The sequence below is a fragment of the Herpailurus yagouaroundi genome, unplaced genomic scaffold (assembly GCF_014898765.1).
Source record: "Herpailurus yagouaroundi ecotype Mexico unplaced genomic scaffold, PumYag 164, whole genome shotgun sequence".
In the NCBI taxonomy this organism is placed as follows: Eukaryota; Metazoa; Chordata; class Mammalia; order Carnivora; family Felidae; genus Herpailurus; species Herpailurus yagouaroundi.
In genome coordinates, this window is record NW_024412405.1 from 1510421 (window position 1) to 1525072 (window position 14652).

General features: G+C 50.1%; 1 long non-coding RNA gene across 1 annotated transcript; it reads right to left on the reverse strand.

The window, feature by feature from the left end:
- Nucleotides 1-205: 205 nt before the first annotated feature.
- LOC121037920 (uncharacterized) lies at nucleotides 206-3595 on the reverse strand. The gene is made up of 3 exons (XR_005794052.1): nucleotides 3163-3595; nucleotides 1604-1800; nucleotides 206-333 (listed from the first exon to the last, which is right to left on the reverse strand). It is a non-coding gene; the product is annotated as an uncharacterized LOC121037920 (long non-coding RNA).
- Nucleotides 3596-14652: the final 11057 nt, after the last annotated feature.

Sequence of the window (14652 nt, forward strand, 5' to 3'; positions counted from 1 at the left end):
GGGTAGAAGCCAGAGAGGGGCAGAGAGAGAGAGAGGGGGACAAAAGACCTGAAGCAAGCTCTGTGCTATCAGCAGATTTGGGATTCGAACTCATGAACTGTGAGATTATGACCTGAGCCGGAGTTGGACGTTTAACCGACTGAGCCACCCAGGCACCCCGTTTCCTTGTTTTTTAAAGATCCCCACATAAAGACTCACACATTAGAACATACGGCATTCGGGGTTCGCTGGGGTGGGAGGTGAGGGTTTCGATGGGCAGAACGAGGTCTACGAATTGCCAGCGGCTCAGATCAGACGAAAGGTGTGTGGGGGTCGTTACCGTAGTCTCTCCACCTGGACATGTTTGACATAATTTTAAAAACAAAGCATGTCCTCACATTTGTACCGTCTCAGATTCTTAGAAAACACACACCTTATTGCTGAACAACCAAAGACTTCTGCTCTGACCAGCCGCGGTACCGGGCACACACACACGCACACGCACGCGAGTACGTGTTCTTGCCGATGTCCTTGAGCCCATATATTCACAGGTAACAAGGCAGAGATGCTAATTGCTTTCCCCGGTGAACGAGATAATGCATTCTGGAGCCATCGATTAAAAATGTGAACTGTAAAATTATGCCTCAAAGTTTGGAAAACTTTCAGAGGCTACATTTTGACACACTGGGATCTTGCCTTTAACAATGACAGAAAGCCCCACAAAATACTGCGTCTCATCTGGTGTGGGCCTTTATCTTATCTTGACAGATTATTGCTGGTTAAATTGTAGTGCTGACTTAAAGGCAGGACTCTTCAAGGGAGCCAGAAATTAAGGCTTCACCAAATGGTAATAAAGCTATTAAAAATGCAAACAGCAAACAGCTACACTGTACAGGTTAGACAGCTAATCCAAACTAGCAGTTTAAAAAGCAGAGCAATTACACTTTTATTTAAATGCAAGGAATATGAGCAAGAATGGAATCAGAAGCCTTGTTTAAATGCATTCTTTTGAATATTTATTAGAAATAATACATGTAGTTAAGCCACTTATCTGATTTCAGTGAATAAGTAAAATGCAAAAGATCAATTTTCATAATTATACCAAAGAAGTCTGTCTTTCATAAAAATCTCATTAATAACACCATTATTACTGAAAAAATATCTCAGTATTATTATTGTTATTCTAATTATCAGCAAAATGCTACTGATAATGTTGTCATAAAATTCCCTTTTAGTATCCTATTAGAGAGATAGACTAAGTAGTGGTTTAAGTTAAATCTAGACCCTAAGTGGCATTATAAAGATCTTCTTTGTGTATTTGGTTAAAATACATTATGTGTATAATTACATAAATTACCGTGAGTTTGGCAAACAGGACTTTATGTGCACGTATGTCTGTATACAGCGTATCGCTGTTGGGTGCACACGGAGCGGCACAACGCGCAACCTGGCCACCCGTGCGAGGGACGGCGTGAGCCTTCCTGGAGGTCACGCCTTCGGCCAACCTGACGTGAAAGAGTCTTGCTTGTTGGACGGATTGCAATTCAAGCGGCTTTAAGAGTTTATACATCTATTTCTGCGTCCACTCCTGGTAACAGTTTGCCTGCGTTTCCTGAACACCCACCTTTAGAAGAAGCTGGCTTTTGCCAAGTTCGGTAATCCACGGCCACAGCGGCCTGGAGGTTGGAAAAGGATTCACTTCTCCGGGTCTCGGTTCCGTGGTGGAAAAACCGCGCCCGGACAAGGAGAGCCTCCGTCACCACTTGATTCCTGACAGTTCCAAGTGAGACAATGGGCTGCCTGAGTCTTGGACTAATATTGCTGCAACAAAACAAAACAAAACAAAAGGCATTCGAGACGTCTCTTTGTATAATGAACTCAATTAAGGGAAAAAGGATTTGAAGCAAAATTAACTGTGTGGCTATTGTGGGGACTGTGTTCCTAGTTCCAACAAAACGGAAGATTCCATGAACTCCAGTGTCCGTGTTCACACAGCAGGCTTTGGTCCTGACCCACACGGGTGACAGACGTCCACACGGCCACAGCACTGCCCGAAGCAGGGCGGCTTAGCTGCTCTTCGGCCAGACTACAGGAGGCGAGTGTGGACTTCTTTAACTCCCGCTTGGAAATGATGCAGGTGACTGAGTCAGCAAGCCAACAAGACCCGCTTATTTTCAGTCCTGTTGGTGAGTCTCTGAGCATCACTCTCTGGTGTGAATTAACACTTACGACACGTCAACGCCTTATTTAGCAAACTGATAAACAGCTCTTTGAATTGGAAGAAGTAATGACTTTTGACAATATAAATGAGTGGAAGTAGCCACAATAAAGCAAAAGGCTTATTTTCGCTTTCAGCTCAAAACTGGAAACATACAGAAATTTCGCAAGAAAAACAAGAGGCCAGTTCACCATCATCCCGAGGAACAAATGATCAGAGGGTCCACCCTGCTGGCCGGGATGCTGCCCTCAGTCTCCTCTTTGGGGAAGAGCTCCAGTGTGGCTGCCAGATGGTCCCAGGGCCTCCTCGGCGCAGAAGGAACCCCCAAAGGAGGGGCAAGGGGTTCCCTTATTCCCAGGTGTCGTTAGAATTTCAGAGGGAGCTCCAGGCCACGGAGCTCAGCCTCCCACCCAGACAAGCACCCCTCTCCACAACTTTGCTGCAAGGATACCCTTGGCCGCTGTCCGAGCCCCTCCAAGCACAGGCCTGCCGGGCCCACACCCCTGCTGGACAGTCGGGGGACAAAGTGCTAGTCTAGACCAAGTAAAATCACATCCTAACTTATACCTGGGAATCTTAGCTCAGCCTGTCTGGGCCACAAAAATTCAACCTTCATTCCTACATGGGGGATCTCGACACCCCCAGAGATGTTACGATGCGCTAAGTTATCTGTCTCCTCTTCTAAACATCTTTAATGTGACATGGTGTGATGTCCCCACCATATATGGCTCTGCTCTGGCAAAGATCAGCTTGTCTGAGTCTCTGTCAGTTTGATTCTATTCACCTGAGCGTTTGCCGTGTGCCAGGGACTATGTGTGGACAGAGAGAGAAAGAGAGAGAGAGAGGGAGGAGAGAGAGAGGGAGAGAGGGAGGGAGAGGACAGCCCCTGGTGGCAGCTGGAACCACAGGATGGGTTCTACGATGGGGAAATTCAGGGCGGAGAGGGAGGAAATTCAGGGACTCACCTGGAGGAGAGTCCTCGGGCTAAGAAAATCTACTTGAGGAACATTCTTCTTAGCCAAGCCCGAAGGATGGGCAGGTGCGATCAGACACAGGGAAGCAGGATCTGCTGGTGCAGGGGTGGGGGACAGGGGGCCCACGCCCTGGGAGGCCCCTCGTGCTCTGGCTGTTGGGCAGCCGGTGAAACCACCAACCAGGCAGGGAGGTGGCGCAGCCGGTCTGAAGCAGGGCTCCCGGGGGGCCCGCCAGGGCTGTGCGGTGGGCGGTCACGGAGAGCTGTCACAGGGTCTCTCTGACCGCGGCCTGAAGGTTGATTAGGCGAGAGCAAGTCCAGAGGCAGAGACCAGCCAGGAGTGGCCAGGCTTCGGGGAGATTCGGAATACTTTTTGAGAAAGATTTATTTAAAGCCTCAGCTAGATTATGAGTTAAGTGGGCTCTGATAGGCTCACTTTCTTTTTTTTTTTTTTTTTTTTAATTTTTTTTTTTCAACTTTTATTTATTTTGGGACAGAGAGAGACAGAGCATGAACGGGGGAGGGGCAGAGAGAGAGGGAGACACAGAATCGGAAACAGGCTCCAGGCCCTGAGCCATCAGCCCAGAGCCTGACGCGGGGCTCGAACCCACGGACCGCGAGATCGTGACCTGGCTGAAGTCGGACGCTTAACCGACTGTGCCACCCAGGCGCCCCAGACTTCACTTTCTAACACTATTTCCACGAAATGGAATTCTAAGTTCCGAACCACTAATGCACAGTGGAACTTGGGGTATAACCTCTTTGTCAACTGGACAGTGCTCACCGCTGACCCCGGCAATGCTCAGAGAGGCCGGGGCCCCGTGTTCTGGTGGCCTCTCAGGGACTCTGTCTGGGATCACTTCTCAACTGGTGTCGTCTCTGGGACGGTTTCCCAGCTGGGAGCCTCAGGATGGAGGGACTGGCCGCGAGCAGGCGTGTGCTCGTTTCCACAACGCCCTGAGTTTACCAAACAAAAAGAACAGAAAAGCTGATGCCTAGAGATCGTTCCCAAAAAAGGGAGCCATAAAATGAATCCCCTAGGAAGGCGTGTCTCAGCTCATCGTTGGTGTCGTCCAGTCCCTGGGGGTGGGGGATGGGGAGGGGGTGCGCTGCTTCCCTGTGACTGTGTCTGCCACCTCCCGGCCCGCTTGACCGCTGATCTTCCTTTTCTAATTTCCAGTCTGTCATGGATGACACCGTGTAACACATGATAAACACTCATTACTGAAACGGCGAAATAACAGGAGTGAACAAAACAAGCCGATGGGGTTCGGGAGACACCGCGTGGCTTTGCAAAACTGCACAGGAAGTTTGTAGCTCGTGCCTCTGCGATGGCGCCCATTCCTCCCCACGGACGTGGCCATCCGCATGCGGACCGGTCGGCGTGGGTTGGCCTGGCCAGGCTGGGTCGGCGGCCGCGGGGTCTCCCATGCGCCGTGTCTTTGTCCAACAAAGACAAAGGTGCTGCCTGCTCAGCACCGTCCCGGGCAGTGCACATCCATCTGTCTTCCGTTTTCACCAGGCATTGGAAACTCGGAAACGGACGTGCGGTTGTGGTTTTTTACATCTGAAAACCAAGGCTCCGTGTCCCTTTCCTTTCGGGGGGTGACCTTATTCCTGCAAAAGTAGCTCTTGGGACTCTCGGGGAAAGGGAGACAACAATTATTTCTAGAAGCCTGGTCTTCTGGGGGTGAGGAAATCAGAGAGAAAGCAAACAGAGACCACCCCTCAAGTCTCCCCACCCTTGGCCGGGGGCACGAAGCTGAGCCCCCACGGGGTCACGTCCTGGTTTCATTAGTCACAGAGATGCCACCACTGTCTGCACATCACTCTGGCACATCTCAGTCATAGTTTGAAGGCTTAGATGAAGGAACCAGGCTGAACGAGGCTTCCCTTCGTTCCCTCCACGCTTGTCCACAGATGCCCTGTGGGCCGCACCTGCACTCAGCAGAATCCCGGGAACAGGTTCGTCGATGACGTCATTAACAAATTATGGGGTGCCGGGGTGGGGCTCAGTCAGTTAAGCGTCTGACTCCTGGTTTCAGTTCGGGTCATGATCTCACGTTTGCGAGTCTGAGTCCTGCACTGGGGTCTGTGCGAACAGTGCGGAGTCCACTTGGGATTCTCTCTGTCCCTCTCTCTCTGACCCTCCCTTGCTGGTGTTCTCTATCTCTCAAAATGAATCAAATAAACTAAAAAAAAAGAAAAAGGAAATCATTAACAAACTATACGTTTCTAGAATCAAGAGCCCATCTGGGGTTCCTGGTGGAATTGTTCGGTCAACGGCGGGACAGAGCGTCCCTCTGCAGGGACGTTTAGCAGCTGCCATGCTGAGGACCCACTCCTCGGTCTCTTTTCCGTGTGTCGTCGTTTGCGAAGCCGTGAGCATGGTCCACCAGATTTTATTTTCAAAGAAAGGACCCACGAAAACCCCGCCGAACGTCAAGACGTGGTGAGCACCGTGTTCGCCTGCCTGCCCAATCAGCCTCCGCGCCAGGAGAGCCGCCGTGAACGGCCCGGTGTGACCATGGTGATGAGCACCGAGCATCTCCACACTAACTCTCCCCGTGTGTGAGGGGGTCCCTACTTTCTTCTCTACGTGTGTATAGTTTCCAATGGCGGTGGCGCTGCCTGCCCCCCAGGCCCAACGACTCTGGTGATTAATGACCAGCGGGACGGTGCCATTTGCTATCTTCCTGGGGCCTTTGATCCCTCCATGTTTTCGGAGTCCTCTGGGCACTTGCTAAATGCCAGAAAATGCCCTTCTCCTGGGTCACGACGGCCACTAGGCTCTTGTTTTCAAACAAAGGCAAATCTAGCGGTGTCTCTTGCTGCGTGGCCCCAGGCTCGCTGTTAGAGGAAGGGTTTACTCCCGCTTTGTGTGTGCATTTATATGCAAAAGGTTCGCGCATCTGAGTGTGCGAGGATGTTCGCTGCAGCAAGGAGCGTGTTGGACAGGGGATGTGCTCGCGAACACCTGTCCTGTTTGATGCCACAGCACAAAGGCGTGACAACGGAGTGCAAATTCTCTGTGTTCCTTTCATCCGCACGACGGGCAGGAGTTCCAGGTTTGTTTATAGCACAAGAAACATTCATCAGCCACCACGAGGCGTATGGGTACAGATGACGTAGGATCACAGAGATGCATTTTGCCCCTAGTCAGAAAGGCGTTGAGCCTTTGCTGTGCACAAACCTCTGCTAGACGGGCTGTGCAGCGACGTGCTCGTCATGTGTCTAAAGAGACGGGCGTGGACGTAAGTCGTGGGCACAGGCATCCTGACCATAGGGAGGTATGAGTGTCATTGTCATCTACGCCCATAGTGAGGGCAGCGGGGACAGCACCGCCACCACACGCGTGACCGCACAGGACGCCCCCAGATGCTCCACGTAGACGCTCACAGGGCAAAGTTCACCGAGGTTAGCATGCGGCACGTGATACAGTGGTTGCTGGGGGCTCCTGGTGCGGCTGTGCTTGGAGACTTCTCACTCAGACCACCGGCGCGTCGGCCAGCAGTGCAGCGTGTGCGGGTGGTGTTTGCTCCCGGTGGCGGTGAGATGATGTGACTCGGTCTGTGAGCCCGTGGATGGTGGGACCAGACAGGCCTGGATGTGCCGGCCCGTAGGCGGGATTCCCTGGACGCCATGCTGACGCCTCAGGCCCCTCAGCTGCACGCTTCCCAAGTGTCCTGGCTCCAAACAACCGCACCCTGATCGTCAGACGCATTCCCAAGGGGGTGATTTGCTTCAGCTCTAATCAGATCTATGATATGGAGGTGGCAGGAGCTCAGGACGTGGCCCCTCGCCCGCCCCAGCGGGACTGCCCTCTCTTCAGCCCCAGCCGTGCCCTCTGCTCAAGGCTACTGTCGGCGACGTCGCTTCTGCCCTCCCTGCCATGGTGACAGTCACGTGCCCAGGCAGCAGTTGTGAGGATGTCTGTCTGTCCGTCCGTCTGTCATCCTACCTCTCTAACAGCGCGTGACAACCTCCAGGGTGAGCTACCTACATTAACACTAAAACAGTTTAAACGAACCCTTGTGGTCACTCTTGGCCGGACACAGGGTTCCTCTGCTTCAGAGGACCTTGTGTTTGCTGTTTCAACCGATGAACCTTTGCAGGCGTCTGTGATGGGCCAGCACTCGAGTCTCCCGGGGGGTGAGCCTGGGGCAGCCCCTGGGGCAGGGGCAGGGGCAGGGACAGGGGTAGGGGCTGGGGTAGGGGCCAGCGCATGGGGAGGGGGCTCCGGGCGGCCGGGCTCCGGGCTGGGTGTCAGGGCGCATCGGTGCTGCCGGCCCCAGAGCCCAGAGTGGTAGGCCTTTTGCACTTAGCAGTGAAGGATCAGGGAGCGTGATTCACTCTGGGATTGTTAAAGGCACCTCCTGGTTTTGCAGTGTAGCCTCCTTAGTTTGAACAGCGGATATCACTTTACCACGAGACAACAGAGGCGGTGGTTAAAATTTAGTTTGTCTGACTAATTCACCAGCTCATGTCTACCCCAATACTGCTTACCTGCCATTACGGACTTTGAAAACGCACGCTTAAGGAATATTGACCAGACTTGGGGCTGTTGTGATACGAACAAAGAGGACTGACACCCTTTCCCCGTCCCCCGATGCCTTCTTTCTGCCTCGGGGATGTCTGCCCCTCAGAGCTGGTTGGGCGCACTCACCAGGGTCCTCGAGGGTCCCTGATGGCCGGGCCCAGGAGTTCCATGAAGCCCCTCCCTCTGACAGGGAATGAACCAAGTAAAAGGAATGCCCTTTAAAAGAGCTTTTACCAGGGCGCCTGCGGGGTTCAGTCGGTTGAGCACCTTACTTGGCTCAGGTCGTGGGTTCGAGCCCCACTTCAGGCTCTGTGCTGCCAGCTCAGAGCCTAGAGCTGCTTCAGATTCTGTGTCTCCTTCTCTCTCTGCCCCTCCCCCAGTCATGCTCTGTCTCTCTCTCTCTCTCTCTCTTAAAACTAAATAACCATTTTTAAAAAGGCTTTTATTTCAGCCCAAATTATAGGTGAGCTTTTAAATTATCTGGACAATTCAACAGAAAGAGATAATTTCAGTTAAAACCATCCAGGGATTTCTGCTGAGTTGTATTATTTTGAGTGTCGTCAGGATCACACTGGTGTTTTTTACTTGGCTTCTAAACATTACTCACCTTTGCTGAGCCTCTCAGTTTGCGTGTTGGCGTGAACGGTGTCCTGCCGACTCCTGCCTGCCGTGCCCCCACCTGTATCCTGATGCCCGCTCCCTCCCTGGTGGGACTGTCCTGTGACCTTTGTTACTTGCTCAGGGCATTTTTATTTTGATTGTTAATGTATGATTGTAGGATTTGTATAACATGCTTTTTTTTTTTTTTAATTTTTTTTTTCAACGTTTATTTATTTTTGGGACAGAGAGAGACAGAGCATGAACGGGGGAGGGGCAGAGAGAGAGGGAGACACAGAATCGGAAACAGGCTCCAGGCTCTGAGCCATCAGCCCAGAGCCCGATGCGGGGCTCGAACTCACGGACTGCGAGATCGTGACCTGGCTGAAGTCGGACGCTTAACCGACTGCGCCACCCAGGCGCCCCAACATGCTTTTTTATTTAAAAGAAAAAGTCAGAGAAAATGTAAACAGAAAGAATCTGTATCAGGCAGCCATGGTGGAGAAGAAGCAGGGACAGATTGGGAGAGGAGGAAGGGAAGGAGAGGAGGAGGGGTGAGGGGGAGGAGGAGGGAGAGGGAGAGGAGGAGGGGGAAGGGAGGGGGGGAGGGAGAGGGAGAGGAGAAGGGCAGGAAAGGGAGGGGGGGGGAGGAGGGAGGGCCAGAGGGCCAACCAGGGAACCAGAAGGCTGCTGGTGGTCACCCTGGAGTTCTGGAATTCCCTGCCTGTGGTGGATAGGACGGGAGGAGGGGAGACAGCAGAGGAGAAGGTAGAGTGGGCTCTAGGCAGGGCTTTATCACAGTGGCTGAGAAGCCACCCTTGTGCAAGGCCAGGCGTGTGCCAGGACGGGAGCCACATCCCAAATGACCTTTCGTGAGCTGACCTGGAGGAATTTCCAGCACCGTCCGGTCAGGGAAGGACAAGGGGCAAGGTATACGTGTAAGTTACCTTTTCTGTGAGAAAGAAGTGGAAACAAGGACACACACACACACACACACAATTTTGTAAAAAGAAACCCCAGCTGGGAAACCCAGACAAACAAAAATCCTTGCCCCTGGGGTGAGTGGAAATGAGACCAAAGGCGGGCCAGTTGAGACTGCTCACAGCACCCGGTGTGTGTGTTCCAGTTTGAAACCACGTACATTAAAAAGAAGTGTGGAGACGCTGAACTCTGCTTTCTGGGCTCTGCCGACCCTCTGGTTCTGCCTCCGTGCCGCACCTGTTGGAGGTGGGAGCCAGTGAACAGATAGATACTTTGGAATGTCTGGAAGCAGGGGTCTGAGCAGGAAAAGGGGGAAGGGTGCGGAGTGGGGAAGGCAGGGAGGGCCCTGCAGGGGTGCTTCACGCCGGGGGTGCCCTGTGAGTCCCTAACTTCAGTCCCAGAAGCCTCGCGAGCAGGGAGCACCCCGCCACCCAGATCCGCATGTGTAAACTCTTGTCAAAGGAAGCAAGACTCCTCGGAGAAAATCTGATGTCAGGTCTTGAACTTGGAACAGATTTTCGTGTTGGAAAGTGAGGAAGAGCTGGAAAATGATTGGGGCTTGTGCAGGCCAAGAGGCTGTGAAGCACCGTTGTCTGGGCTCCCCGACGTAACCAGAGACTCCGAGCAAAATACCACATGCGATGTCCTGGCCTTCAGCAGTACGCAAGAGAAGCGGGCTGGGCAGTCTCCCCGCCGGGAGAACAATCGGTATGTCTGCGCCGAGTTTCCCGGTGTCCCCTTTCCGTATGTGTCAGCTTTGACCCAAGGGCGCACTCACCAGAGACCTCCTTATCTTTCAGGTGTGCAGCAAGGACGAGAGACAACCCAACTTTTCCCAGAGGATTGGCAAAAGTCAGCCTCGTGCACCAGACAATCTGGGGACAATCCCTGTTTTTCTCTGTGTGTGTGAATTTTTCTCTTCTGGCCCTGCCCTGAGGCCAGCCCCACTTTTGAACCCACACTGTCACAGTAATGGTGCTACCCCCTAAGATCCCAAGAGAAAACCCATCTCTGTGAACTCAGGGGAAAGGGCTTTTCTGTGAAGAATGAAAGAAACACCTGTTACCTCTCTCTCTCTCTCTCTCTTTCTCTTTCCATTGTTCTTTGGACCTGAAACCGCCAAAATTCTGGAGAGATTCTGAGAGGATCGCATTTATCTGGCCAGAGACATTTGGAAAAGGGGCCACGAGATGCTGTCAAGTGTGGGCGAAATCCCAGAAGGGAGAAAGGGATTCCCCGGTTCTGTATCAACTCACATGCCAGCAACACGCCAGAAGCATGGGCAGGGCTGTGGGACCTGAGCTGTGACAGAACCCACCAACACGGAGCAGGTGGGGTCCAGTCCCAGGCAGCAGCGCGCAGGCTTGGCAAACGTAACTGGCATCAGAATCACCATCCATAGAAGTCAGGAGGAATTTACGTTTGGAACCTAACCAGGTGGATTTCCTGATGCAACAAACCACAAACAAGAATCAACGTCCTCAAGACGATTTTAACAAGATCCAGAGTCTCACAATATATCATTCAAAGTGTCCAGAATAGAATCCAAACTTACTCGACATGCGAAGAGCAAACTACCTCTGGCCAATTTTCAAAGAGGAAAACAATCGAAGGAAGCCAGCCCTGAGCCGGTTGGGCCACCTGCGGACAGTGTAGACAGGAAGCCGCCTAGTGCAGAGCCAGCGTCACAGAGCAGTGCCCCTCGGGGCGCCCGCTGGACGCTCCTGCCGCACACCTTAACCACACCCTTACAAATGCAAAAGAATTGAAGCCATATAAACTCCATTGTTCAAACACAATGGCATTAAGAAGGAAATCACTCACAGGAAGATAGCCAGAAAATTCCTGATTATTTGGATATTAAACAACACATTTTTAAATCACCCATAGGTCAAGAGGAAGGTATCAAGGAAACTTAGAAAATATTTTTATCTGAATAAAAACTAAAACACAACATATCAAAAATAGACGGATGCAGCTAGAGCAGGGCTTAGACAAAGAATATGTATGTATTTTTAAGTAGGCTTCATGCCCAGCGTGGAGCCCAACACGGGGCTTGAACTCACAACCCTGATCAAGACCTGAGCTGAGATCAAGAGACGGATCCTCAATCAACCAAACCACCTAGTTGTCCCAAAGAGTATAGATTTAAATGCTCACATCTAAAAATAAATAATATCTTAGGGCACCTGGGTGGCTCAGTCAGTTAAGTGTCTGACTTCAGCTCAGGTCATGATCTCGCGGTTTGTGGGTTCGAGCCCCGCATCAGGCTCTGTGCTGACAGCTCAGAGCCTGGAGTGGCTTCCGATTCTGTGTCTCCCTCTCTCTCTGCCCCTCCCCTGCTCATGCTCTCTCTCTCTCTCTCTCAAAAATAAATAAACATTAAAAACAATTTTAAAAAATCTTAAAAGATCATTTGGTAGGGCACTTGTCTTTTGAAGCCACTTATTAAAAAAAGGAGAGGGGGCACCTGGGTGGCTCAGACGGCTGAGTGTCTGACTTCCACTCAGGTCATGATCTTGTGGTTTGTGGGTTCCAGCCCCGCGTCAGGCTCTGTGTTGAGAGCTCGGAGCCTGGAGCCTGCTTCGGATTCTGTGTCTCCCTCTCTCTCTGCCCCTCCCCTGCTCATGCTCTGTCTCTCAATAATAAATAAACGTTAAAAAATTTTTAATAAAAATAAATCATATCTCAAAGCACGATTCTAGCCTCTCACCTTAAGAAGCTAGAAAAACAAGAGCAAAGTAAACCAAAGTGAAGAAAATCATAAAGCAGATATCCATGGAATGAAAGCAGAAAGCCATAGAGGAAACTCATGAAACCAGTAGCTGGTTCTTTGGAGAGACTTAAGAAATGGTAAGATCTTAGCTGGACCGACCAAGAAAAACAGATGAGCATCAGGAGGAAGAGAGACAGGCTGTGTGCTACAGGCCAAGAGACACTACAGATGCAATACGGAAATGCTCTGAACAACTCTTTCACCTAATTGCTTAGATTAAATGGCCCATTTCTTGAAAGACAACCAAAGCCACTGACAAAGAAAGAGATAACTTTGATTGCTCCATATCTGTTAAAGAAATGGTGGTCATACTTGAAAACTTAAAAAAAAAAATCCTCTAAACTCAGATAATTTCGCTGGAAAATCCTATCTGATCTCTAAGCAAAATATGAGACTAGTTTACACAATTTCTTCCAGAAAATAGAAGAGGCGGGAGCCCTCCAAACTTACATTATGAGGTCAGCGTTACCCTGCTACAAAACACAGAAAAGACATGATGAGAGGGGCGCCTGGGTGGCGCAGTCGGTTGAGCGTCCGACTTCAGCCAGGTCACGATCTCGCGGTCCGTGAGTTCGAGCCCCGCGTCAGGCTCTGGGCTGATGGCTCAGAGCCTCGAGCCTGTTTCCGATTCTGTGTCTCCCTCTCTCTCTGCCCCTCCCCTGTTCATGCTTTGTCTCTCTCTGTCCCAAAAATAAATAAACGTTGAAAAAAAAATTTTTTCAAAAAAAAAAAAAGACATGATGAGAAAACTGCAGACCAATATTCTTCATGGGCGTTAGACACGGAAGTCCTCAGCAAAAAAAAAAAAAAGCAAATAAAATTTGGCATTTTGTAGTAAGAACAATATATCATGACTAAGTGGGGTCTATCCCAAGAATGCAAGGTAGACTCAACATTTAGAAATCAATAAACATGGTGTTGTGCTAACAAACAAAACGAAAAAACTCACGTGACCATCTCATGAGGTGTGGGGGAAGCAGACTCATGCCTGATTTGAACCCTCAGCAAACTAGGAAGGGAACTTCCTTAACCTGGTAAAGGAAATCTGTGAAAAACCTATAGCTAACATCGGACCTAAGGGTAAAGAGGGAATGCTTCAGGACAAAGGAAGACTGTCTGGTCTTACCGCTTCCGCGTGCTATTTGACATCATGCCGGAAATCCTTACCAGCGAGACTAGGCAAAGAAGAGAAACATAATCTGCAGATTGTGAAGGAAGAAATAGGCTGTCCCCATTCACAGAAGGCGCGGTCGTCTCCACCGTGAATCCTGTGGAATCTCTATGAGGTCTAGTTGAGCGTAGCAAGGTCATAGGATACGTCGCCAATATATACAAAAAACATCAATTGTACGTCTAGGTACCAGAAATAAACAACTGGAAATAAAACTTTTAAAAAACTATCATTTCAACGGTAGCATGCAAATGAAATATTCAGTTATTTATACCACTTAATATGGGCGGGGTCTGTGTGCCGACCACAAGCACTGATGAGAGAAACGAAAGGCCCAAAGTAACAGAAAACGTGCACTGCCAGCAGGCTTACTGTGGTCAGCACGTCAACTCTTCCAGAACTGAGCTGCAGGGCCGAGGCAATCCCAATCCAAACCCAAGCAAGATTCCTTAGGGATAGACAAACTGACTCTAAAATTTACGTGAAAACAATTTTGAAAAAGAACAAAATTAAAACTACCTGATTCCGACACCTACTTTAAAGATCCCAGAATCAAGATGGTGCCATGGAGAAACCAGGGGTATGTAGATCACAAGGAAAGAGCCCAGAGATAGAGTCACGCAGATCAGGTCAACTGAGTTTTGACAAAGGTTCAAAGACCATTTAACTTTGTATGAAGAAAAAAAAAGAGAGCCACTGTCTATTAACTCAAAATTGATTATAGACCTAAATGTAAAACATAAAATATAAAAATTGTAGGAGTGCCTGGGTGGCTCAGTTGGTTGAGCGTCCAACTTAGGCTCAGGTCATCATAGTTCGTGGGTTCGAGCCCATCAGGCTCTGTGCTGACAGCTCAGAGCCTGGAACCTGCTTCAGATTCTGTGGCCCCCTCTCTCTCTGCACCTCCCCTGTTCATGCTCTGCCTCTCTCTCTCTCTCTTTCTCAAAAATGAGTAAACATTTAGAAAAATTTTAAAAATTGTAGAAAATATAGGAGAAAACCTTTGTGAGCTTGAGTTCAGTGAAAAGGTCTTAAATGCAACATTGAAGCATAATCCACAAGGATAAATGAATACACTGGTCTTTGTCAAAATTGAGAAACTTCTGCTCTGTCCCTGTTACTCTTTTTTTTTTTTTTTAAATTTTTTTTTAACGTTTATTTATTTTTGGGACAGAGAGAGACAGAGCATGAATGGGGGAGGGGCAGAGAGAGGGAGACACAGAATCGGAAACAGGCTCCAGGCTCTGAGCCATCAGCCCAGAGCCTGACGCGGGGCTCGAACTCACGGACCGCGAGATCGTGACCTGGCTGAAGTCGGAGGCTTAACCGACTGCGCCACCCAGGCGCCCCTCCCTGTTACTCTTAAGAGAGGAAAAATACAAGATACGGATTAGGAAAAATATTTGTAAATCACATG